This window comes from Ursus maritimus, unplaced genomic scaffold (assembly GCF_017311325.1).
Source record: "Ursus maritimus isolate PB19 unplaced genomic scaffold, ASM1731132v1 scaffold_8, whole genome shotgun sequence".
In the NCBI taxonomy this organism is placed as follows: Eukaryota; Metazoa; Chordata; class Mammalia; order Carnivora; family Ursidae; genus Ursus; species Ursus maritimus.
The window spans coordinates 42,188,838-42,213,230 of record NW_024426996.1 but is presented as its reverse complement, the minus strand read 5'-3'; the positions used below and the strand labels follow the sequence as shown (position 1 = coordinate 42,213,230).

General features: G+C 45.4%; 1 long non-coding RNA gene and 1 other non-coding gene across 3 annotated transcripts; one reads left to right on the top strand and one right to left on the bottom strand.

The window, feature by feature from the left end:
* Nucleotides 1-5,452: 5,452 nt before the first annotated feature.
* LOC103672730 lies at nucleotides 5,453-21,471 on the bottom strand. 2 transcript variants are annotated; one of them, XR_005833516.1, is made up of 3 exons: nucleotides 21,132-21,471; nucleotides 15,194-15,382; nucleotides 5,453-6,179 (listed from the first exon to the last, which is right to left on the bottom strand). It is a non-coding gene; the product is annotated as an uncharacterized LOC103672730 (long non-coding RNA). The 2 variants fall into 2 exon arrangements; XR_571230.2 differs by lacking the exon at nucleotides 5,453-6,179 and adding an exon at nucleotides 13,199-14,257.
* Nucleotides 21,472-22,328: 857 nt separating this feature from the next.
* Nucleotides 22,329-22,450, top strand: LOC121101578. Its single transcript, XR_005833570.1, has one exon. It is a non-coding gene; the product is annotated as a small nucleolar RNA SNORA26 (small nucleolar RNA).
* Nucleotides 22,451-24,393: the final 1,943 nt, after the last annotated feature.

Genomic DNA, 24,393 nt, shown 5'->3' with positions numbered 1-24,393 from the left:
CGAATGTGGTAAGATTCACATTGGTAAATGTGTCTAACTGGGTACGTACTTCTAAGTGGGGGATGGGTGGGGGATTTGACATTGAGATTTAAAGAGAAATTGGTCCCAGGGAGGCTCTCTTGCATCATGACAAATCTAGCAATCTGAGAGTTTACCCCCCACCCCACCGCCCCACACCCTTAGCGATGGCCTCAGGGATACAAGTGATGGCATTATCTCTCCAGGCCAATGCCAGAGTAAAGAAAAGAAAGGAGAAACGGTTTCATGTTTAGTTATAGTATAAGGTCTTGATCCAGCATCTTGGGTGAAGGCAGTCTACTTCGCTGTCAGCTACTTCTCTTCCTTGTCAATTGGATTTGTAGGTCTGCATCATCTGCCGGGGCCACATGTCAGGGGGAGCCTTCTTTATCCGTGAGACATGTACCCAAGGGTCAAAGTGTTCTAGTTTTGCAGTAGGGTGTGGTCAGGAGCACTTGGGAAGGTCCCTTCCAATGAATCCCAGTCCTCCTCTGATGACACTTCCAGAAAACCTGGATACTAGGCTCTAGACTGCAACCAACAGGATTCCTTGAAATGGGATCCAGAAAAGCTTCTTTAATCTGCTGATGATATGCTTAAGCAGAAGACATCAGCAGAAGACTTCCTGTAGCTGGTCATCCTAGCCTGAAAGTTGTGTCTTCAGCAGAAGATTATATACCAATCAATAGACATTGATCTGCCAGCGACTATCTTGTATAGAGTGACTTTCCCAAAGGGAATATTGTGAACAGTCAGCAAGACCAAAGATAGTACTGTGAGGCATGGAAATCCAGTGGTTTCTGCAAGTTTTGATATTTTAAGTTTAAGGATCTTGTTAGTTCCCTCAACTTCGCCTGGTGATTGAGGGTGATAGGGACAGTGGTAATCCCAAGAGGTTAGCAAGGTGTTCATTAAGGCTCATATGATTTGCCCAGTGAAGCGGGTGCCTTGATCACTGGAGATTATAGAAGGGTATACCCCAAGTGGGAAACACATTTTCTTTCCAACAGTTTCTTGGCCATTGTGAGGACATCAGCCTTGTGGCAGGGGAGGCCTTCAGCACACCTAGAAAACACGCATTTGGTAACAAGAACATATTGATAACCCATATACCAGTGGTAGTTGAATGAAGTCCAGCTGCAGGCATTCAAAGGGTCCCGAGGGAGGAGATCTGAGACTTCTCGGGACAAAAATAGTTTGCCAGGATTATGGCTTTGGCAGGTCAGACATGGCTGGTAGACTGTTTTTGCAATTTTACAGAAGTGTCCCCACCAGTATCTATTTATAATTTGGGTCATCTTAAATGCCTTAAGGTAGGGGAAGGAATACGGAAACCGAAAAATGAAGTTAGGTTTAGGTCCAGCTCTTTGTTTCATTCACAGCCATTGTTCACCCATCTTAATTTCTCTGACTCAGGAGCAGATTGTTGCCATGTCACCAGGATATCAGGATAGCAAACAGCTGGCAATGAAGCGCCATTTTTCGCAGAAGCAGAATGGACTTCGTCCACGTGTGCCACCGTCTATAGAATCCGTCGCTTCCACCTTTGCAGGCGAGTTAGCCGGGACACCCCTGGGACTCCGTGCTTTCAGGGTGAGCCTTCATTTTGATGATAGCAATTTCAGAAGAGAAGAGCCATAAGATCATTTACTTGTTGCCCATTTTTGATTGGGGTCCCAGAGGATGCAAGAAAACCCCTTGGTCTCCATAACATTCTAAAATCATAGATGACTCCAGGGGCGCCTGGGTGGCTCAGTCGGTTAAGCATCTGCCGTCGGTTAAGCATCTGCCTTCGGCTCAGGTCATGATCCCAGGGTCCTGGGATGGAGCCCCTTATTGGGCTCCCTTGTCGGTGGGGAGTCTGCTTCTCTCTCTTCCTCTCCCTCTGCCCCTCTTCCCCCGCTCATGTTCTCTGTCTCTGTGTGTCTCAAATAAATAAAATCTTTTAAAAAAATCAATTTAAAAAATAAAATAAAATCATAGATGACTCCAAAGGCATCCCAGCCATCCGTATCGATATTAACAGTATGTGTTTCTGATAACTGGCACGCTCAGGTAAAGCATGGAGCTCTGCGCGTTGTGTGGATTGAGCTTGTGAGAGGTTTCCCCTTTCCAGCATGTCATTCAGAGTAATATCAGCACAACCAGCCCGAAAATTTCCTTTTTCACCTCTGCTGTATGACCCATCAACAAATCAGAGTAGAGCGGGATTGGTTAAAGGGGTATCTCCTAAGTCGGGATGCGGTGTCGTGGAACGGAACTCCCTACCTCGGCTCTGAGGCTCAGCTTCATCAGCGAGAGGTAGTAACAGAGCCAGATCAAGGGTGTCGCAACATTTAAGATGTAGATTAGGCGGTGAAAGCAGAAGGATCTCAGGAAGTTAGTCTACTTGCCGAGAAATGTGGCGTCCGTTCAGAGTGAAGACGACTTGGGACAAAGTGTGAAGTTTCCAAGTAAACGCCGTTCCCTAGGGTCAGATCCGCAGACACTTGGGCTCACTCCACAGCTGTGGCTCTGGCTTGAAGACAGCTGGGCGAGGCACGAGCCGCTGAGTCACGCTGCACGCTGGCGTCAGCGCGTGCGCACAACGTTCCCGCGTGAGCATTCCCAGGGCTTGATTATCCCCGCCCCGCACAAATAAGGTGAAAGGTTTTCAATAGTTAGGTGGCCCTGAGGCAGGTGGCTCTTCCAGCGCCTGTTTTAGTCTTACAAAAATCTGCTCATGTTTATCTTTCTAAGCAAAGCATTCGGGGATTGAGATTTTAGTAAGTTTACCGACTGGAGAAGTTAATAGAGAAAAATTAGGAACCCATAGTCTGCAATAAATCCACAAAGCTGTCCCTCGCTTGTAGGTCTCAGAAATTCCTGAATTCGCTTAATTCTTTTTGGAGACAGCTGAACTGCTTCGCTCATGACCCAGGTACTGAACAATGTCTGGAGATTGTTGTAGTTCTGCCTTAGGACTCAGTGTCCCTTTTCAGCTAACTGTTAGAGCAAATAGAGGACCCCTCTTTTGTAACTAAGCTCAGCAAAAGGTCATCTACATGTTACAAAAAGTTCGGTTTTGGATCTGGAAGATTCTTAAATCTCCGTGAAGTTACTTGAGAGAAGTAAGAGGGGGTCTCGGTGACCCTTTGAGGCATAACTAGGTACAGTGGCGATCGTTTCAGGTAAAGGCAGATAGATATTGGCTGATGATGTCTCCACTGAACAGAGGTGCACAGCAGTGACATGTGGGTCGAGTGGAACTTATGACATAAGGGTGTTCGGGTTGGGAATGACTGGGAAACCGGAATAACCATCTTATTCATAGCTCTCAAATCTGGAGCAAACTGCCCTCCCTGCCCATTAGGTACCAGGATTAACAAAATCGATAGGGACTAGCTCAGGGAATAATTAGACCCCGGGCAGTAAGGTCATCTACTATGTATGAGTATGAGGCCTTGTATGGCCTCAGGCTGGAAGAGCCATTGAGGTAATGTAGGGAAACGGTTACTTGTATCTGTCTGAATTTTTATGGAGTCTGTACTTCTTATTCTTCCAAAGTAAATATTAGAAGCCCACAGATTTCCGAGCTCCTCCATTAAATTCAGGGACTTTTGTTGGAATTCTTCCTCTTCTGTGTCAAGGACAGACTCTAAGGAACATAAAAGATCAGGTTCAGGTTGGTCAGGAAATTCTAAGGTGAAGTCTCCATTGGAGGCAAAATGTATTAGCCCTTTTAATTCAGAAAGGGGAGCCCTACCTAATAGATGGACTGGAACTGACACAACAAAAAGGAATGTTTTTCCGTAAAAGGCCTGAGTCATTTGTACTGGTAGAGAGAAAAATTCTCTCTGAACTTTATCAGACAGCCCCCACCCCCAACAATGGAAACCTCCTATTTACTTTGAGGGATTTGTCATCTTGAGGGTGGGGTGTAAGGTAGAATGTGTAACCTCGGTATCTATTAAAATTTGCCAAGGTTTCCCATTAATTTTAACTTTAGCTTTTCTCTTGGCAATTTAAGGGAGTTTCTAGTAATAGTCTAGCAGAGAAGCCCTCAGGGTCCCTGCCACTGTGTGAGGGGCTCTCCTTTGCAAGTAAGTGGAGGGCATTTGAGAAGAATTTACATAGGACCTTTGAGGACGACCTCTTTCCCGGTGCCCCAGTTGATGACAGCTGCGACCTTGATCTTTGGACCAGCGTTTTGATAATGGACCCCTAGGAAGGTGTAGCGCTGGAGGCCCAGGTGTTGTTTTGGGTCTCTGGCCTTGGAGCTGTAAAGCTAATAGCTTGGCAGATTTTTGTTTGCAATCTTGCTCCAGGGTCCTTTCAAAATGCTCAGCTTTAGTCACGAGTTCAGTTAGACTAGTGGCCTCCCATCCTATTTTCTGCCTTTTTATTGATCCGCTAATCTCGGGAGATAATCCATGTACAAAGAGGGCAGCCAGAGCAGGCTGGGTGACCTTATTTATTGCGTGGAACCCCAAATGCCGCAGAGAAAGGACTATACACAGGCTTTAAAGTCCGCCAGAGAGTCATCTTTCGTTTGCAAGTTTGTATAACAGACCAATAAGGACCGGCAGGGAAGACTCTAGAAGGGGCTTATAAAAGTTTGGCTGCTATTTTGTGAGCTTTTGCTAGTTCCCGAGATGTTGAAGGCCAAGATCTCAAATATCATCTTTGGGAGTTTGCCATCTTGCTTCCTGCATCCAGTTTTGAGCTTCACCGGTCGTACCAACATCTATACAAGCTGGTAGAGAAACAGGTAGCCTCGGGGCACAGACCCTAATAATGACTCTAAATTCTTCAAAAAAATGTTGGGTTCCTCCTTAGGTGTCGGGCATTCTTTAACTCTGGCCCTGAGTTTCATCTTTGGCCAAGGTGTGAAGGGTGCCTGAGGACGTTCACCTGCAACCTCAAAGTTTTCTTTTAAAAGGAAACTGTCTCTTGGTGTCTTCAGCATGGAAGGGCAGTTCAGACAGACCATCAGTAAAATGTGGGTACTCAGATAAAAAAGGACGGGGGAGTGGTAGGAGTCACGTCAGTCTTATTATTTTTTTGTTTAAGGTACCTCTTGTGTCTTTAATTTTTTATTAGCCTTTTGTAACTAGTCTTTTAATGAATCTACTTTGGAATCTTAAAACCTTCTGGAAGCTTCTGCCCACCAATTAAAGTAGGCATCCCATTCCACGTGTCCAGCTTGGGATCGCTTGCTCTCCAATGTGTTTCTTAAGTGAGCAATCTTGCCTAATCAGAACATTCCCCGTCACAGCCGTTGTAGTTCTAGGTTATCTTTAGTAAGTGTTTGCCACTGTGCTAGATATGTGCAGCTCCCAAACTATAGATTTTATTTATTTATTTGTGAGAGAGAGCTCCCACGAGAAGGGGGGGAGGGGCAGAGGGAGAGGGAGGAGCAGACTCCCTACTGAGCAGGGAGCCCGCTGCCGGACTCGATCCCAGGACCCTGGGGTCATGACCTAAGCTGAAGGCAGCCGCCTAACTGACTGAGACGCCCAGGCGTCCCCGGACTAGAGCTTGTAAACATGAAAGTATCAGGTGTGCCAGAAGGTGGCGTGCTCAATTCTTTGGATACAAAGGATCCCATTTCTTAATTTAGCTAGGTCTTTGGATTTGCCGGAGCCAAACTAATCCCAAAGAGGTCCTATCGTGGGAGTCTTCTTGCAGTGGTGCACCTACAACACCCTTTAAGTGCTCTAACTGTGCCACCAACTCTTTTGACTTCTGAGATTCCCATTAGCAGCTGGCCCTTATGTAATATTCACCCAAGGCCTTCCACTAGACCCTGTCTAGCCCAAACTGGACCCAGTCTGACCCTGGACCCAGTTCAACAACCACCAATACTGGGTGGAATCTGGGGACTGGTGAAAGATTTGATACCCCAAAGAACTGCAGACTGATTGCAGACAGCTGCCACCAGCAGTCCTCAGTGTGGGGTCTGGGGACGGAGCCACAGGCCCGGGTTTCTAGTCAAATAGGGAACTGTGGAGAGTCAGATCAAGAGCTCAAAGCAAAGAGAAAGGAGCTCAGAACTGAGAACATATCAACAGCCCTTGGGAACAGGATGAGAGAACACGAAGGGTTCATGGGTGCCACGCCTGTGTTTCTTGTTCCTAAAGCTTCCAGAAGTTCTCTTCAATTCACCACTGCCACCAAATCTGTTAAACAACAAAAATTCAACTGAGTAAATGAAAACATCCGATTGGATTTATTCAGTGTTTCATGAACCAATGCAGCATCCAACAGAAGGATGTTCCAAGAGACTGTAGAAAATGGAGTGCAAACTGAAGGCTTCAGAGGGGAGGGGGTGGAGGAATGGGATAGGCTGGTGATGGGTATTAAGGAGGGCACATATTGCATGGTGCACTGGGTGTTATACGCAAGTAATGAATCATGGAACTTTACATCAAAAACTAGAGATGTACTGTATGGTGACTAACATAATAAAAAATTATTAAAAAATGTATATAAAGAAGATAGGCTTTTTCAGATTTTACCTTAAAAAAAAAAAGAAAAGAAAATGGAGTTCTTGGATATGCACAACTAGGACAGGACAAGAGAGTTATTTGCAAAAGAAAAAAAAGGATTGTTTCAGTCAAGGTTACCTTCCCTTAGGGGGAGGAGCAGGGGGTCTTAAGCAGGTTACCTCACAATTGCTGATCAGGAAATTCCAGACTGAGGAGTTTAAAATTCCAGTCATAGGAGAGGCCAAAACTGCAGTAGGTATTAAGGTATTAAGTCTTTGTGGGGCTTAACATAAGTGACTCCATTTTGGACCTGTTGTTTCTTTTGAACAGTCCATATGCTGTAATTAGATAGCCATGCTTTCTGTCTCGGACTAATTAGCAGACAACTTGACACTGAAATCTAATCCCAGCAGAACATGTTATCTGGCTATCACTCCTCAGAAAAACAAAAGCAGTCTGTCTCAATTCCTACCACCTTCTTTTCCTGCACGTCAAGCCTTAGAGTTTTCATAAAGCAATCCACATAAATACTCAACTCTGTTTTCCTCTGAGGATTCGAGAAGGGGGGCTAGCTCTGTAATGTGATAGCTTCCCTGTAGGAAGATGTCACCATTGACCCGTAATCAATAGAGCGTGAAGTTTGAGTTATGGCTCTGCGCTGAACCACACGCATCCATCCCGAGCTTCTAGGTGACCAATGGCACCCAACTGCAAACTTCTAGCCTCTGGCCAGTGACCAGAATAGAGCTAACTTATCCCTGTAAGGTTTATGGCTTGAGTCTCTGCTAATGGCATCAGCAAACTGGCTTTAGACTCTAGCTTTTACTCATCTTGACCTGGGAAATATAAGATCTCTTCCATTTCGTTGTGGTATTAATTTACAGTACAGGATCCCCTAAATCAGAAGCCCCAAAATGGTGGTCCCCAGACATATTTAGTTTAATAATCACTGTGTTTAAAATCCGTTTGAATTAATGCCCACATTTGAAATCTAGAGAGTTCGCATACGAATTCAGATTGTTGGCCTCTCTTGGAATGTCAAAAGCTCTCTCCATTCACGGTCCACATTCCTGGCCACAGCCAGAAGGGACTGAATGGAGGAACTTGCTTCAGTAGAGATCTGGCTCCCTCACTCACCAGTCTCCTACCCTGGCCTCTTCACTCCTTTATGCTACCTTCCTCGCCCCCACAGACATTGGAGTTTATGACCGCCTGTTCTAATCAAATGGCCTCAAGCCCGGGTTTCTGCCCGGAGGCAACAATTCCAGACAGGGGCAACAACTGGAAGAATGCACATCTGGCTCCCTGCGGGGTTGCTCAACCGGGTCTTCTGCCATGCCCTTTCCGTTGGCTGGATACTGGCACAGCACAGGGCTTCGCTGGCATACACTGCGAATTTCATTCATCCAGAGAGATCTGGGATTTGTGTCATGTTCTAGGACCCTGAATCCCATTCTCTCCTCCCAGGTACATGGGCAGAAAATGCCGAATGATAGCCTTTAACTTTCTCTGACCTGCAAAAAATTCCAATTGACAGGCAAGTTTGTTTCATCTTTCAAGCACCTGTATTTTTCTCCCCGTGTGTGTCAGTGCATTCGACAATGCTATTTAAAACTCATAAATAAAGGCAAATGAAATTATAAAAATGGATCATCATTTTTATGGAAAACCAGTTAAAAAATGTTTGGCTTAAAATGTCAGGCATTAGGGGACTTTAATAAAATACTGAAAGTGAGTTCCCTAGAGGAGATGAGCAATTCAAAAATAGAACGTATGAGAACAGTGCTAATTGATACTTAAAATACGAATGGCACTCCGTGTCCTAACGGTTGAGGAACCATGTTACCTGATCAGATGACACAGATCATGCGGTGGGAGTCTCTGGGGCCCCGTGAACAGCAGCTGTGTGGGATCTGAGGCTGTGGATGTGAACAGCACTGGTCCATGAGAATCCACAGGAGAAATTAGTTCAATGCCATGTAGAACCACACCGTGCAGGTTTTAGGGTTGTTAAAGTTTCCCAGAATTCTAATAACAAGTTGTCGTCAGAACCTAGACCGTCTCAACCACGGTATAGCACTGCAGAGAAGCTGGTGGTCTATAGCACTGCTCTTGTCTGCCGGGCCCTTCTTGTAGGACCTACGTGTTTGTTTGTTTGTTTTTGTTTTTTAAAGATTTTATTTATTTATTTAACAGAGAGAGAGAGCAGAGGGAGCAGCAGGCAGTGGGAGAGGGAGAAGCAGACACCCCGCTGAGCAGGGAGCCCCACGTGGGGCTCGATCCCAGGGCCCTGAGATCATGACCTGAGCTGAAGGCAGGCACTTAACAGACTTAGCTACCCAGGCGTCCCTTGAAGAGCCTAGTTTATCCACCTTCCCTTCTCCTGAATTATCAGTGGTTAATCTCATGCTCTTAATTTACAGTAACTGCTTAGATGTGTCCCCACTTGATGCTTTGTCCTCAAGCTCAGACGAGGTGGTCCCCAAAGGCTCTCCATTCCAAAGCTGTTTGAGAAATCCCTGGAGGGAGTTTCTTACACATGCCGATTTCAGGGCTTATTCCCAAAGACTTGAGCCTGTAGGTCTTGGTGGGGACCAGGAATTCACTACGTATCAACCAATGTTCCAGGGGATTCTGATGTATGTGTGGCCATGGCTGTACCTTAAGGAATTTGTTATCTCAGAAGGCTGATGCCAACGTTTCACGATTCCATCTTCAGCAACAATTTAAAAACTTACTTTTGATGAAATGTAAAACATATAAACGTTCTGAATTCATAATAATATGAAACCTCCCTGTCATTATTGGAGGTTGTATTACTCTGAAATTTGAAAAATAAAGGAAAAGTATGAACTGTTCCGGAGGTAACCAAATCATGTTTGAGGGAAAGTTGTTCTTTTTTTTTTTTTTTAAAGATTTTATTTATTTATTTGAGAGAGGGAGGGAGAGAGCACACAAGCAAGGGGAGAAGGAGAGGGAGAAGCAGACTCCCTGCTGCGCAGGGAGCCCGATGTGGGGCCCCTGAGATCATGACCTGAGCCGAAGTCAGATGCTTAAACGACTGAGCCACCTCAGTGCCCCAAGGGAAAGTTGTTCTTTATAGAAGTCCAGCTAATAAATGTAGAAGAAATGATTTTTAAAGAATTTCTAATTGCTATTTTATAGCTACTAATGGGATGAAGAGTATAAGAAATGAACGTAAGTGGAAGCCGAAAACATTCAGTAAAGGCTGACGGCTAACTTCATAATGCAGGGAACACAGGGACACCACCGGACCCACTAAGGAAGCCTAGAACAACGGCACACTTGTGCCATTATGTGCCTCGCAATGTGATGCACTAGCAAGTATGACGTTTTCTTGCTCCCAACATTCAATTCAAATCTCATCAAGCCCGCTTATAGAAAATAAAGAACCAAGTTGAGTGACTCCAAAGGGAAGCAAGAAGACAAATCCAGAATGTAGGTCATTTTCCAGGACAAATGACCCAATTTCTGTAACAAATCAGTGGTCAGGTGAGTAAGAGGATTGTTCTAGAATAAAAGAGACTTAAAGACATAACCAAATGGATCATGTTTGGATTCTGAATAGAAGAAGCTAAGCGTAGGGCACTTGGGTGGCTCAGTTGGTTAAGCGACCAACTCTTGATTTTGGCTCAGGTCATGATCCCAGGGTCATGAGCCCCCTTGGAGTCAGGCTCCATGCTGGGAGCAAATACCGTAAGATTCTCTCTCTCCCTCTCCCTCTGCTCCTCCTACCATACCCCTGTCTCCCTCTCTTAAAAAAAAATGCTAACCATGAAAAGACTGCTCTGAGACAATTGGGGAAATCTGAGTATGGACCTGGTATTAGATGACAAAGAAGAATATTGCTAAGTGTGGTGGTGGCATTGCTCTGTTCAAAATGTTTTTATTGAATAGAAATGCATATTGAAATTTTTTACAAGTGAAATAACACAATGTCTGGAATTTCCCTGAAAATGCTTGAGAAAAGCTAGATCCATTCAGGTGAATGAAATGAGATTGGCAAAAAATGGCCAATTGCTGAAGCTTGATGTTGGGTATGTGGAGCTTTATAATATTCTTCTCCTTGTTTGGGGGTGTGCTTGAAAATTTTCCATAATACAAAGTAAAAAAAAAAAAAAAACAACCTTTTGCTGTAGGCACTCACTCCTTAGTCAGGCTAAGAAGTCGAGAAGCTGAGGTTATTATTACTGGGGAATTAACATGCCTTTCAAATGATAGCTCCCCTATAAACACCCCAGGAAGGGCATTTGAAAGTCAAAAGTCTGTTTTCATCTCCAGAAATCTTTTTTTTTTTTTCCTGCTCAAGGCCCAGAAATCACCGGTGGTTTTTCGTCAGCCACATTACCCTTTCTATAATAGCTTAATGAGACGCACAGAGTAAATGGAACTCCATTTGCTGCTTTGGCTGCTTGAGAACCATTAAAAGACCCTTAAAAGCATCACTCATGTATTAAGTGAAAGAAAACTCGTCATTAAATTAAGGGAAAACATCTCTTCCCACTCAGGAGTTTTTGGTGTTGTAAAATACACTAGATAATGAACAGCGTTGAAGCAGAAATGGTTATGCTGTGTCGCAGCGTATTTCTAGAGCACGGGGAGAGTCCCCTCCTCTTTGCCACCTCCCCCCCATGGCTTCAGATTAAGAATTAAAATTTCCTGAATCAAAAAGTACTCTAATTAATGATCTGGGCATACTTGTCCATTTTGAGCTCAATACTGTAAGGACCTGTGCAATCCTTTAATTTGGCTCTCCGTACTTTTAAAGCTAAATTTGGCAGCTTCCCTCACTCTGGGGTAGCTAATTAACACCCACAACACAATTCTCTTGGCCAGGATTCCTTCAAATGCCTATCTCCAACCCACCAACATCGGCTAGGATATTAACCTAGGCTGTTTTGAATAATTCTATAATACTTCCAACTTTATTTTTAAAAAGTCTTAGCCAGTCACCGACCATTGCTTTTATGGCTTTCCTGTGGAACGTCAAGTGCCATTGAAGTCAAGGTCGAAGGACACCCAGCAGAGTTTCTCAGAATAGGTTCTGGTAATACCCTCAGCAGAATCACCTGGTGCGTTAAAAATACAGATTCCTGGGCCCCCCCTCAAGTCTACTAAGTCAGACTCTCTGCTGATAGGGCCTAGATTTCTGCACCTTAAGCAAGAGCGCCAGGTGGTTCTTCCACACACAATTTGACAACCAAGTTTTCGAGAATGGGGGTTTCTCTCAAGTCTATGAGAAAAACAGGATGGAGCAACAAGTGAACCAGCATTAGGAGGAAGCAGTGAGCCAGCGTGTGGAACAATCTGCAAGACAATGGGCCTGGTTTCTTCAAAAAGTCAATGGCATATCCATCAGCTGATAAAATAAAAAAATGTGGTATATCCAATCAATGCCGTATTACTCAGCCATCAAAAGGAATGAAGGAATCCAGCACTATATAGCACTACCCTTGTCCACTGGGCCTTGAAAACATTATGCTAAGTAAAAGAAGCCAGACACCAAAGACCACATGTTGTGTCATTCCATTTACATGAAATGTCCTAAATAGGCAAATCCATAGAGACAGGAAGTTGATTGGCGGTTGCCAGAAGACATGGGGGTGGGGTGTGGGGGAGTGACTGCTAATAGATCAGTTTCATCTTGGAGTGATGAAAATGCTCTGGAATTAGATAACGGTGATGATTGCCCAAGTTTATGAATATACAAAACCCCACTGAATTGTGTACCTTAAAAGGCTGAATGTTACGGTATCTGAATTGTATCTCAAACACTGTTAATAGAAAAGTTGAAGTTGATAAAGTTAATTCCCGTATCAGGACTCACAGAATGGAGGCCACCCCAATGGCCTGGCCCTCGTCACGAATCGAAACCTAGGTCAACCTGTACATACAGGAAGCACCTGTCGAAGAAACCTTACCCCAGCATACACTCAAAATACACCCACTGCTTATGAGACATTGTACTCCCCCAATCCGTGGACTGTTTTTCCTTGAATAGAGGACATCGATCCTGTTACTCAAGTGTTTGGGTTTACTCATTTGATAAAGGTGTTGGGGAAAAAAAAGGGCATTTTTTTCTTGACTAAAAGAGGCTTAAAAGAAATGGGAAATATAACCAAATAGAGGCGTTAGATCTTGTTTGGATCTTGATCCAAACTGTAAACTAAACAATTTTAGGCAATGGGAAAAGTTGAATATGGATTGGAATTATTGTTTCTTTTCTTAGCAATCATACTGGCATTGTTAGGTATGATTATATCTTTTCTTTTGAGATGAATACTGAAATATTTAGGGGTGAAATAACATGATATCTGGGTTTTCTTTAAAATAATTTGACAAAATAGTCTGCACAATAAATGTTTTTGGTTGATAGTTGTGGGCTGAAAAATAAATACACAGGGATGTGTTGAATTTTATCTTGGTGCATAGTTGGATATTTTCATGATGAAAGTTAAGAATAAAGGGACTCTAGGGGCGCCTGGGTGGCACAGTGGTTAAGCATCTGCCTTCAGCTCAGGGCGTGATCCCGGCGTTCTGGGATCGAGCCCCACATCAGGCTCCTCCGCTATGAGCCTGCTTCTTCCTCCCCCACTCCCCCTGCTTGTGTTCCCCGTCTCGCTGGCTGTCTCTATCTCTGTCAAATAAATAAATAAAATCTTAAAAAAAAAAAAAAAGAAGAAAGGGACTCTAAATTATCTTCATTTATTTTGATTCCAAAAATTTCAGTTCCATTTGTATGCTTAAACACTACAAGTGTTAGGATGCGATTGAAGGGCAAATATTAGAGGTAGGTCTTTAGTTTTGAGCTTTTCAGCAGGAAAAGGCCAGAGGGAGAATTTTGAATACTTCCTTGAATTCAGAGAAATGAAATGGACAAAACAGAAAGGCACTGGGCTCAAAGTTCCTTGGTCTTAGGAAAAAAAGAAAAAACCTATTCAAAGTCTCTCCTCAAAAGCATCTTGAAGTTCTAAGAGGATGACATTATTGCTAACTAAATATGCAGTTGATACATTAAGCAACGAATTAATTTCACATCAAAATACATTTGTGTCTAATATATCGGGCTCACCATTTTATTGTGTAGGACTTCCTGTGGTGATCTGTTGCTTCAGAACTGAATTTTACTCTTATCATCTTACTAGAGACATTAACTTGCCTTAAAGATCTGCGACTGTACACACACACAACTTAATATTATATAAACTTATATATGTATGCTGAATCTTTGACCAGGGAATTCACCCAAATTATCACATCTTTCTTATAGGAGCGTGCCGTCTGATTTCAGCTATTGATTCTGCTTCAAAATCCGAATCCCATAGTCTTCTCCAATGTCCTCTGGCTTGACTGATCACCCTCTTGCCTCATGATAATGAGGATTTGGAAAAAACATTGACTAGGAAACATTCTACCTGGACGTCAAAAATCTTGGACGCATAAACATTTGAGAGATTCTTTTCAGGATATTGATACTGAGGAGGTTGGTGGCAGGGCGCTCTTTATGAAGATCCATGGAAGAGTTTCTTAGAATATTTGTGTTTCCCTCGAGCATCTGATTGGTTTCTATTTTCTAATTTTTGCATCAACTGCCAGGCAGCTCTGAGCAAGATTCTTGGTCTTCTTCCAGCAAGTGTATAGAACCTCCAGGATTATATTTTGTGTACTTGCCCCCCGGCTCCAATTTCCTGTCTTCTTAAAACTCATTGCAATGTATTTTTATAGACTACATTTAAGTCCTCTTTGAACTAAAATGGAGGTATAAACAATAAATAAATAAACAATAAGTTATAAATAAGCAAACACAAAAACAAATACATTAAGAGTTGCTTTCAAGTACTTGGTTAAACCATTTCACTTTTAACACATACTACTTCCTTCTTCCTCTGTGCATGGGTGTCTGGCTCTCTTCTGACATTTATCACCTGTGAACAAGCTGGGTTTACCACAAAACATGAGGAAGGGAGAGAGGGCAAGCCTCAGAGGGCTTTGGTGTGTCATTAGAACGTTCCTACATTGGAGAGCAAAAAATGTGGCTTCAGAGATGGTCTGAGAATAATGCGTTTGTGCGCAAGATGGGAAAAAAGCAGACCATGTGAGATATGGTCCATCCCAAACAGGGTGGAGAAAAGCAGTGTCAGACTGTTGCCTGATCATTCCTAGCAGCCTTTTTATCAGAGGGCTTGGTGGCTTTTCAGAGAGGGCAAGCAATTGACCTTCTTCTTTTTTTTAATAGATTTTTGTCTTTTCTAAAAGATTTTATTTATTTCATTTAGAGAGAGACAGTAAGCAGGGGAGGGGCAGAGGGAGAGGAAGAGAATCACAAGCAGACTCCCCACCGAGCAGGGAGCCCAATACAGGGCTCGATCTCACAACCCTGAGATCATGACCTGAGCCAAAATGAAGAGTCAGATGCCTCGTGACTGAGCCACCCAGATGCCACTAGCAATCGACCATTTTTATGTTTGAGGTTGTGGCTCTCAGGGAACCTTTCTGTAGGTTGACCCATCATTTCTGAGTCTCTAAAACCAATCTCATTCTCTAAAGGGGAGATTCCTGGGGCTCAAAACCAAGCTTCTCCACACCTGCCCTCCAAACTTGGCTGAGACCTTCTGCCCAGTTCTGATAACTGGGTCCATCTTCTAGTGACCTCTCTGGTCACTTATAGTCCTGCTCATTCTTACCAAGCTCTTCCTAGAGCCACCGTCACGTGGTGGGTCCCGGCACGGTGACCAGGCCCCGCTCTCCTCCACCAGTCGTAGAGTTGGGCAGAAAGAGCACTGTGGCAGGAATTCAAGAGCTGGAAACCTGCTTCCGCCTCTCCCTGGGTTTCATCTTCTGGGGCAAGTTCTCACCTGTCCGGGTCTCAGTTTCTACATGTGTAAAATAATATCATAACATTACATATCTCTCAGCATTAGTTAGTATGAGGATTCAAGGAGCCAACACATGTTAAAAACTCAGAACGTCGCCCGACACATAATAATGGGCATGCAGTGAAAGCCCACCATTATTCTGATGAGTCAGCAAGAAGGCTTTGCTGTCTGAATACGGAATTTTCTCCTTAGCTATGCTGTGCTGGAGATGTTACTGACCTTTCCCCCAGCCACCCAAGCAGCACGACGGATTTATAATGCAGCTGCTGGAGTCCAGTGTAGGTTCCAGGCCTGGGAGCGGTTCTACAGTGCGTTCACATGGTTGCGTATTTTTGTTCGATACATAAAAGTAAGATGTTTTTGCATTCTTTTTCAGAAGAACGAGCACTCAGATCAGCTGAGCTGAAGCCTCCCAAAGTCTGGCCATACCTGGTAGCAAGTCATTACATCTCTGGTGCCCCCCACAGGGCCAGACGGGTGCTGGCAGCAGGTAGGCTGATTGGCGTACAGTCATACGTATGACTGTACACGTTACAGAGGCTGATTTAAAACACTGTCATTTGCTGAGATGAGCCACCTTTTCTCTAAAAGAAAGAATATAAATGTTCTGATCTGTCTTTAGAACTGCATGAATGCTTACATCATACCCTGAAGGGGTAGCTTCTCTCCAAAAAAACGCCTTCACCTTGCTGCCTAATCAAATTGCACACCACTCCCTGCTTTTGTAGATAAATTGCTGTGCGGAATGTTTTGGCCCCGGGCTATGTTGCCTCCTCTGTGTGCGATGGTGGCCTTTTGTGGCCCTACCTTACAAGGACCCACGGGTTCCCAGGGCTGAGCCCACTAAGTCTTTGCAGAAATTGCATTCCACGGCTCAGCGGAACACATTTTGCCACGGATTTAAAATAGCCTCTATAGGTAACTGTCATGCTTTCTTTGGTGAGGAAAAAAATTGCCAAACCTTAGAAAAGAATGGAAGGCAACAGCCAATATACAAAAACACTGGTTCTTTATAGAGCAAATCCTTGATGCTTAGGGCCAACTGAGACACCACCCAAGGCGTCCGAATGCCTCTGCAGTTACCTCTGATGAATCTCGGTGACCCTCTTAGTACACCTAACCCCCCTTTTAGTCTACAGCTATAGAGAGGAACCCAGACAGGGGATGGAGAGCAGATTGTCAACAGTGTTAGGATCTTGTCTGTCGGGGGCACAGGGTAGACATGAAAGAGAGCACCAAAGGCATCACAAGGGAGATCATGATGTTTTCTTCATCTGATTTCAGTCAGTGGTGGCCAATGCCCAGGCTGCCCCTAGCCCTTAATGCAATGAGTGTCCCTAACTGTGGGAAGTGTCAGCTCTCCTTTTTGAAAAGCGCTATACAGTTGTCCCTTGACCAACACTGGTTTGAGCTGCCCGGGTCGGCTTGTATGTGGATTTTTTTTTTTAAATATAGTACAATACTATGACTCTATTTTCTCTTCGTTATGATTCTCTTAATAACATTGTTTCTCTAGCTTTATTTTAAGAATACAGTATATTAACATATAACATATGAAATGTACATTGACTATTTATGTTATTGGTAAGCATCCAGTTAACAGGAAGCTGTTGGTAAAGTTTTGGGAGAATCAAAAGTTATATGTGGATTTTTGACTATGCCGGGGTCAGTGCCTCTAACCCCCATGCTGTTCAAGGGTCGACTGTACTTTGTTCTGATATCATGTCCATACAACTATTTACAGAAGGGTAAAAATAGGCTTTCTTCTAGTTTCTGTAATGAAAGTGATTATTATTTTATTTTCTGATTATAAATAATATAGACTCATTGTAAAGAATTTGAATAATTCAGAAATATTTAAAAGAAGTAAATACATGAAGTCCTACCATCTTGAGAGAACCACCATTAACAGTAACCATCTTTGCATGTAGACACACAGACTATAATATGTATATATATATGGATATAGATACAGTATACAGATACAGAGAGACTTGGGATTACAAGATACATATGGTTTTATCATAAACATCTTCTCTCTCCTTCTCACTCCTCCCCACCCACCCTCTGTCCTCCAGATAATCATACAAAGACTATGTTTTGTTCGTAGATGCTGAGTCTTGAGGGATAAATACGAGTTGAGGAGCAAAGGCGGAGAGGTGACAGGCAGTCCAGACAAGGAAAACAGCACATGCAAAGGCAAGGAAGCAAGAGCTCTCTGAGCAGTGCTTCCTGAAACTTCAATGTGCATACAAGTTACATTGGCTGACATGCAGCTTATGAATCAGCAGATCAGGGGTGGGGCTGAGATTCTTTACTTCTAACAGGCTTTCAGGTGAGGTCCCTGCTGCTGGCTCACACTTGGAGATAAAAATTGCTGTGCTATGCAGTATGGTATCTACCAGTCACTTGTGACTATTGAAATTTAAATTAAAGGTAAATAAAAATTAAAAATCAGTTCCCTTGTTGTATTAGTCACATGTCAAGTACTGACTAGCCACATGTGGCAGCCATATTGGACAGCACAGTTACAGAACGTTCCCATTATCACAGGGAGTTATATGGGACAGCGCTAGACAGAGCATTCGGGGAGCTACAAATAGTACAGTATGGCTGGATCATAATAGGTGTGTGGGGTGGGAGGAAGTAGAAAGATAGGGAATTGGTGTTGGTCTGGGTGGCAGTGAGGAGCCATTTAAAGATTTCCAATGGAGATGACAGCAGTGAGGAGGTTGTACTAGGGGAGGGAAGGCTGGAGGCAGGGAGGCTGAGTGGAGGCTGCCGCAGTTGGCCAGAAAGTAGATGATGTGAGTTAGAACTAAAGTAACAGGGAATGAGGAGGAGAGGGAAGACCCACGGGATGCTCTATGGAAAGAACTGACCGAATAGAAGGAGGTGAGGAAGCAGGATGCTGAGAATGGGAGGAGGAGGCAGAGAGAGGACATCATCTGGGCTGAGTTCTGGACAGCTGGGCTGAGGAATTGTTGTTAATCATCAAGAGGACACAGAAATGTGGGGTTGGAAGAAGAGCAGGAACTGTGCCGAGACAAGCTGATTTTGTGATGTCTCTGGGTCTTCCAGATGAGGACACGTGCAGGACTTGTGGGGATTTGGTACTTAAAGCCAGGGAGAGTGGTTTAGGCTGAGGGAGCCCCTCTGCCTGGGAGGGGGGGGCGGTGGGAGAAGGAAGGCAGGCTGGGAGTCCAGCGTGGGCGTAAGTTGTGCAGTCTGGAATAGTCATTCAGACTTTCTCGGCCTCAGTTTATGATCTCTAAAGGGATGATAATGGTATTTTTATGTAAAAGACTAAATTCTATGACTGGTTCATAAGTGCTCATTCAGTGTTACTAATGATATTCCTGTTATCTGCCTTGCAGAATTATCTTATTTTTTTTAAGATTATTTATTTATTGGACAGAGAGAGAGAGAGAGAATAAGCAGGTGGGGCAGCAGAGGGAGAGGGAGAAGCAGACTCCCTGATGAGCAGATAGCCCGATGCAGAATTTGATCCCAGGACCTTGGGATCATGACCTGAGCTGAAGGCAGACGCTTAACCTACTGAGCCACCCAGGCGCCCCACAGAACTGTCTTATGAATTAGGGATGGCCTGTGTAAAGTGTCTGGTACTCAACAAATGACTTTTATTATTGTCATTCCTGGGAAGTTGGTCAGCCAGAGTGTACAGAGTAAAAAGAGAAGAGAGTTGAGAAAAAATGTCACCAGAACCAGCACTTGAAGGGGAGGACAAAAGAGGAAGAAGAAAGGGCCACGGGTGTAGGAGGAAAAGCAGGGATGAGCGGAGACTCAGAAACCAGAGGGAAGGAGGAATCAAGGAGGGACTGGTCAGTTATGTCAGAGAAGCTAGGGAAGATCAGGAGTGTTGGATTTGAGAGATTGCCGGTGGCCTCGGAGAGTAGTTTCAGGGGAATGGGGAAGAGGAAAGTCAGACTATAATGACCCGAGGGCTGAATAACACTGACGCAATGGAGGCCTATGTCCGCATGGTCTTTCCAAAGGTCTGTTAGGAAGGGGAGGACAGTGTGGTATCTGGGGATTGGGGCACATCTGATGGAGGGAAGGTTTATTCAGGTTGAAATTGAGACAGTATATATAGAGAAGCTAAGAGCCAGAGAGAAGAAGTGAGAGACAAGACAGAGAGGGAAAAATACCCCCAAATAATGGATAACTTGTGAGGCTGAGGGAGGCTGGTAGGAATGGAGCCTGGAGCCCAGGGGCTGGGATTTATTTACTGGTGGTCCAGGGGAGACGTACCTGTGTACAGAGGCGGGGGGTTTGGGGAAATAGGAAGACAGTACCTGCCTAGCAGTTGTCCTGTGCTTTTTCACCCGGCTCTCTGGTCCTCTAGGTCGAGCTAAATTCTCTCGTGCTAGACAGATTTCTCTCAAATAATCATTCTATTTTCTTTAAACTGAATTATAAGCATTCTTCATACCAAATACAGATTACCCTGAATTTAACTCAAAAAACAGTTATACAATGGGTTAATTTCACTCCATCATCTCTGTATTAATTTTAATTATTTTTTTAATAGTTGAGAAGACATTTTTCCTCTACCCCAGACAAATGGTTTTTACCATTTCAAATGAACGGCAGTTGTCATTTGCCCAGAGGCCTGATGTCTTCAGATTGAGGCAGATTTCTCCTGAGTTCAAGTGAAACCCTACTGTAATTCTTTCATAAACTTGTTCTGTTTTTATCACCTGGTTCAGGAGGAAAACATTCTGCACAACTACTTCCAACCCCACTAGGTCGCCGCTGAATTCCTACATTAGTCTCTTGGCTGAGGTTTACATCTCCGTCCTAAGATTCTTCCCGAGCAACTTATCCACATTCATTGACATAACTGAACGAAAGGTAATACTGTCAGCTATCCAGAGGGACTATAACAAGAACAGATTCAAAACTAGAGACATGTCTAGAAGATTCTGAGGTAAGAAAGGTAAAGGGACAGCAAAGTGGTGTTCCCTCTGTCACTTTAACCCATTTTACATTCATCTTATGAACATCTACAAAGTAGTGAGTGGCTGGCTTCCAGGATTTATTAATAAAATTTACTCCGTTTCTTCTCCTCAGCAAAAGCATCTTAATGACTCCCAAACCATGCCGTACGTCAGATCCTATCATTTCCTCTCCTAAAAACTGTTTGAAGAGTTTTGCATTGTTCTTAGCATAAAATACACACTCTACCAGGGCCTCTGGCTTGGTCTGGCCCCGTCCACCCTCATCTCAGGCCACTCTGTTCCTACATCCTTAAATTCTACTTACACTTTTGGGTCCTAAAAGGGGTCAAGTGCTTTCCTGTTCTTTGGGCCTGTTGACCCCCAATCAGCTGGGAGATGGCCTAGCTTGATCAGACAATCAAATATAAATGCTATTTGTTTCCCTTCCCACCCCACACACGTGAGGGGGGGCGGTGTGGGATAGTGTTTGGAGGGGCTATACTTTCAGACTTTTGGGGTTGAAATCCCGGGTCCACCACTTGCTAGCCACTCTGTCACCTTGGAAAGTTACTCCACGTGTCTGTTTCCCCACTTACAACGTGGGGCTGATAAAAGGTACTTAAAGACTAAATTTGTTAACAGATGGTAAACTCTCAGGGCTGTAATACAAGTCCTCACTTTAGCATATTCTCCGATTTTACTCCACTTGTGTATCAAGTTTGAGTCTGTCACCTAGGGAGGGTTTACGGTGCTCCCCAAGCCCCTGCCGATTATGGTCAACTTACTGAACTCGGCTAATGAATGAACAGCGGTCCTCTCAGAATCAGGAGGGGCCCTGGGTGAGCGTGGTCAGAGAGACGAGGGCCGGCTTCGCTTTGAGCTTACAGTTCAGCAGGTCGGACTCAAACACACGCCGGACCGGTCTAGTTGGAGGAACGGGAAGCTCTGGGTTGCAGCCCAGCCCTAGAGGAACCGCGACCCCGCCCAGGAGGGGCCCCGAGGAAGGCACGTTGCCTGCGAGAACCAGAACCACAAGGGCCAAGGGGAGGCGCCAGAGCTCCGGAGGTTCCCAGAAGGATGCTCAGCGCAGGCCTGGCTCGTCCTCCTGCCGCGGAAGAGCCAGAAGGACCTGGGCGGGCCGAAGACCGCGGGCGCCAATGGCCGGGCCCGCCCCGCCCCCGGCCGGAGGCTTCCCGGGATAGGCTGCCCGCCGCGCCGCCCCCTTGTCGCGTCGCCGCGCAGCCGTCCTTGTCGCCCCGCCGCCGTCCCGATCTCTGCGCCGGAGTCCCGCGGAGGTGAGCCGCCTGTGTGGGTGGGTGCGGCGGCGAGGGCGCCCGGCCTGCGGGCCCGGCTGGGGCTGCGCTCGCCCCGCGTCCCCTCGAGCTTTGCCCGCCCGGAGCTGCGCTGCTCCCGGCGGCCAGAACGGAGGGGTAGAGCAGTCCTCGGAGGCCCGGGGGGCGGGCGGCCCAGCTCGTCCCGGGGCCGCGCGAGGCACAGACATAGCGCCGAGCCGCCCGGTGGCTTCCCCGCGCCCAGGCCCGGGCGCCCTAACAATCTCGCGCTTTCCTCCCCCAGGGCGCCGCCGCCGCGACTTTGTAGCGGGTTCAGGGCCCGCCCGCCCGCGGCTGCGCAAACCCCGCCCGGCCCGACCCGGCACCCAGGGAGTGTGTCTCCGACGTGGGCGGGGCTGCTGCGGCCCGAGCTCTACGCGCAGGTAGGTCCCCGTCCCGGAGTGAAATGCGAGGACCTAGGCCCGGAGCACGTGGCCGGTGGCGACCGGGGTTCCCACGTGCTGGGTTCTAAGGGCCCCAGATTGTCTGGCCCTCAGAGGGAATGCACGTTCCCGGGCTCCCCCCGCACAACAGCAGCTTCGGGTGGGTTTTCGGACTCGTGCAAGAAAGCGCTGCGATCCAGGGGATATTGACGAGGGAGGCGTCAGGGATCCTAGAGAAGCCTGTCAAAATCCCAGACAGCCCTTTCCTGTGCCCTTTTAAGGCTGACGCGGTGCCTTGAGAGGCTAACACAGAAGGGTAAAGGAAGTCTCCATAAAACCCAGGGAAGAGATTGTAAAACTCCTCTTTGGATCCTGTCTGGAGTCACAGCTGAACCAGAGGAAATTTTTCTTTTGGTTCAAGCACCTTGTGATATTTTTTAAAGATTTTATTTGAGAGAGAGAGCACGTGTACAGGATAGAGAGCATGGGTGGGGGGGGAGGGGCAGAGGGAGAAGCAGACTCCCCACTGAGCAGGGAGCCCAACTCAGGGCTCCATCCCAGGACCCCCTTTGTGATATTTTTATACAGTTCCTAGCCCAGTGACAAATTTAAACCTAGCCTTAGTTTTGATGATACCTTATCTTTGAGGGAGGGGAAAAAACACAGGTATACACTGTCCACGAGGCGTTTTGTGGACATCCTTTGAGACAAACTGAAAAGAATATACCTCAAAATGTTTTCTGTTTGAAAGGTCATTTGGAAATGTTTCTTTTTTATAGGTTGAAAACTACAGGCACAAGCGGTGGAAGCTGGGCTATCGCAGTGCGGGTACTTTTATGGGCTTCCACCCCCTCTACGGTTTACAGTACCCACAAGCCTCTGAGGGGGAGATATTCTTCCTTAACTTGTAGCAGCCGTGTGTCCAGCGCGCCCTTCACAGGCGTTAGCGGGACAGTGCTGGTGGTGACAGGGCGGCATAGCAGGTATTTTATTTTTCATCCTGTTGTTTAGTTCTGACAGCTCTGTGAGGTCAGTACTATTCTCTCATTTTACAGATGAAGCAACAAACAGGTCAGGTACTGACTGAAGGTCCCGTCACATGTGTAGCCCTGAACAAGGCTCCTCATGTAACTTTCTCGCCATGTGACCATGGAAAGTCACTTCTCTCTCTTGGCATTTCATGTTCTAGTGGAACCGTAGTAATATTGAAACAGGTGAGGCCGTTTGGTCAGGGGGACCCCAGCAGAGCTATTAAGAATGGAAGGTCTTCATAGTATTTAATTATATGGAACCTACAGAAGTTACCCCAAATTTGGCACCAAGGGGGCATCTGTCAGCATGTTAGGTGTTTTTGATGAATGAGCATAACGAGCTGTGAAAGGGGATTTAAAGGATACAGTGGTGCTAGATTGTTAGAATATGAAAATCTTGAAGGTGATGGGGAGGTTTTCATACGGGAAGAAACAATACAGTGTAGCAAGAAGAACAGAGCCTCGTATGTGCTAGTTTTTCATGCTGACCAGCCCCAAATGTCTGCAAATAACCTCATTTTCCAGAAGTTCTCAATAAAGATATTTAAATAATATTCGCCTTGGAATCACTCTGAATGCTTGTTTCATAACATTGTTCCAGCCTTTCCTTCTAAACTTCATTTTACACTTGCATATTACACTGTAAAATCCAGCCTTATCGTTTTTTTGGTAATTTATTCAACAAATATGTGAGAAGGCCCTAATTGCTAGAGGGGAGAAAAGAAGGGAAGGGGAAGGGGAAGCACATGTGTATGCACTGTGAGTAGAGGACATAAGCTTAGATAGGGCTGGCCAGGAGGACCGGGGATGAGACCAGGACATGCTGTGGTTCTATATGTATTTGGGTGAAGAACGTTTTAGGCAGAGTGAAAACAAAAAGCCCCGAGGAAGAAGCATGTGAAGGTTCGGGGGAAAGCAAAGTGAAGGTGCAGAGAAATGACCGCTTGTATGTGGGGCTAAGGTGGATATTTTGCACTTTCTGGCCTCCCAGATCTCTGAATGCTGTAGTTTACCTAGGAACGCTCCCTAGCAGCTCCCTAGCACCCGGACTCTTTCCTGCTCTTACTTACCCAACTTTTCTGTGGCCACTATCATCCCTCCCCTCAGTCCCCATAAGTGCTGTTCTGGAATTCTCTAGCATCCTGTAGTATGCCTTGTCATACTTAGAAGTCTCGTTTGTGGTTGCCTGACTGCCCTGCCCCTACTTCACTACAGTAAAGTCCGTCTTGGTTCCCACCATATTCCTAGGGGCTAATCAAGCTCCTGGAATAATATTGATTCTGATATATTTGAGCCCTAAAT